The 2595-nt window shown below is 31.9% G+C and overlaps 1 protein-coding gene across 3 annotated transcripts in view; it reads right to left on the bottom strand.

Annotated features, from left to right (window-relative positions):
- The window catches only part of LOC111872878 (SET and MYND domain-containing protein 5), a gene marked incomplete at its 3' end in the record, with an annotated part of 26844 nt that extends 24454 nt beyond the window's left edge, over positions 1–2390 (bottom strand). The window contains 1 exon segment of one of the 3 annotated variants that reach the window (XM_023867131.2): positions 2301–2390. 3 annotated transcript variants of the gene reach the window in all.
- Positions 2391–2595: the final 205 nt, after the last annotated feature.

Genomic DNA, 2595 nt, shown 5'->3' with positions numbered 1-2595 from the left:
TACACCACTCTTTCAAAAATCTTAGAAAAACTTATTAGCAATGATATCGGTCTATAGTTTGCCATAATTGCCTTCTCATCTGTTTTATATATAGGTCTTAATGAGGCAAATTTCATTCTATCAGGATATATTCCATGCTCACAAGATGCATTAAATACGTGACACAATGGTTTACTTATCTCAGTTATACAGTATTTCAATATCTTACTAGAAATGCCATCATATCCTGTAGAATCTTTTGATTTTTGCAACATAAGTATGCTCTTTATTTCCACCTCCGTTGTAGGTATTAGCTTCAGTTCAGGGAATTTATCAAATTTCAAAGTGTCTAAGAATTTAATGGCTTCATTTTTATTGGCACTTTTCGTTTCCAGATTCTCAGCTACAGTTATAAAATATTTATTGAATACTTCTACTACTTCCTTAGTATTAGTTACTTTGCTATTCCCCACTTTCAATTCGGTTATATTATCTGGGCCCCTCCTTTTCCCAGTTTCTTTATTAATAATCTTCCAGGTTAACTGTATTTTGTTTTCCGAGTTACTTATAAGTTTTTGATAGTACAGTTTCTTAGCTTCTTTTATTACTTTCGTTAATGTCATACAGTACCTTTTATAGTATGATTCCAATCTTTCATCCTTTGATTTTTTAACTAAGTTGTATAAAGCTCTTTTATGATTGCAAGACGTTCGTATACCTTTGGTTATTCATTTATTGGTGTCTTTCCTTTTTTTGTACACCAGGGGAAAGCTGTTTTCTAAAACTGTTAAGAAGGTATTATTAAATTTATTAAATTTCATATTAATGTTCTCTTGATTATAAACTGCTTCCCAATTTTCATTTTGTAATGCCCGTTGGAAATCTGCTATGCACTCATCATTGATATCCCTAAATGCTCTTACACAGTCCCTTTTCTTTATCACCTGTAAATTTTCAAGTACTAATATTTGTCCACCATGGTCTGAAAACCCATTTATTGCGGAATGGGTTTGAAATTTATTGAAGACATTCTTACCTAAGAAGAAATGATCTATAAGTGTGACAGAAGTGGGACCTATTCTGGTCGGACAGTCAATTATTTGAGCTAGATTATAAGTAACTAAGAAGGATTGTAACTGTATTTTTTATGGTTTTCATTAAGGTAATTTATATTTGTATCGCCACAAATAATCAGTTCCAATTTAAGGCTTACTAAATATGAAAGTGTAGCATCCAGCTGCTCAATAAATTGGCTGATGTCCCCATTTGGTATTCTGTAGACATAAAATACATAATTTCTTATTATTTACAATTATCTTCACCGCACAGGCTTCGAAAACCTTCTCCCTACTTAACTTATTGAGATCTAGCTTTTGATATGTTATATTATTCTTAACTAATATACAAACTCCTCCATTCTTAGACATATTATGTGAAAAACCTGTTGCCATTTTATATTTTGTCATGAAGAACATGGATAGTTCGTCTGCACTCAAATGATGCTCACTAATACATAAAATATCAGGATTGTTATATACATCATTTAAAAAAATAGCTAATTCTTCTTTTTTATTTCTAATACTTCTTATATTTTGATGATATATGACTAGAGAATTCTGCTGACTGCAGGGATAGAAGGATCGGGTCTTGAGGCGTACAGCGGTGTCGTGTGTTAAACGATTATATCAGTTCTATTATTAGAGTCATCATTATATTATCTTAGTATATTATTATAATATTATATTATATTGTACTTATTTATTATTGTAAAGTATTTGACTTGTCCTATATCATGTATAATGATCCATGGACATGAAGTAAATAAATAAATAAGCAATGGTAACGTAGCAAGCTCGGGTTTTAGTGAATGATTACATGTTCATCCTTGAACCCTTTCCTTCTTCCATAAAATCAAATTGAACCTAACCACATTTAATGCGCTAACACACGTGAGCTATAGCAATCATAAAATTGATGGCGAGAAAATTGTCAGTGGTCTCAGACTGTCTAAAAAAAATGCTTTACACTGAGTTTTAATCCGTTATATAACTCCTCTGTATTATGTACTTTACAAGGCACAGCAACATTCTGAAATGTGAATATAATCAGGCTTGAACAAAATCTACCTCAAACTTCTTCCAAATGTCCACTAACGCATGTTCATCACGTCGCCTGAGTTCACTTCACTCACGGGGTGTTCTCCTAATTTGACGACGTATTTGTATTACTTAGTTGCTTTTACATGATTTTTTTTATTCCCTTGGAACTCCCTTACCTCATAAATCACGAATTAGTTAAAATATTCAAAACAAGGCAATTACCTGGTCGTTACATACATATGCCAGTTCACATGATGCAGATCGTTCAGATCGTTCAGATGGTCGGGATCGGTCGGGATAGCAGCGTTGAGATTAATTCCACATTCTACCACTAGAGGGGAGGAAAAACAAAAGAATAATAGTTACGATAGTTATAGTTAGATTCTTAGTATAGATTTTGCGACATATTGTTTCTTTGATCTTCAGAAAAAGTTCTGAATTTTACATGTATACATAAGTTTGTAAAGCTTATGCATAAATAAAAATGAATGTAGTAAACATTGCTTTAATTTTTATC

This window comes from Cryptotermes secundus, unplaced genomic scaffold, assembly GCF_002891405.2.
Source record: "Cryptotermes secundus unplaced genomic scaffold, Csec_1.0 scaffold371, whole genome shotgun sequence".
NCBI classification, from domain to species: Eukaryota; Metazoa; Arthropoda; class Insecta; order Blattodea; family Kalotermitidae; genus Cryptotermes; species Cryptotermes secundus.
Note: the sequence above shows the minus strand (reverse complement) of the source record. Positions and strands in the feature narration are given on the sequence as shown.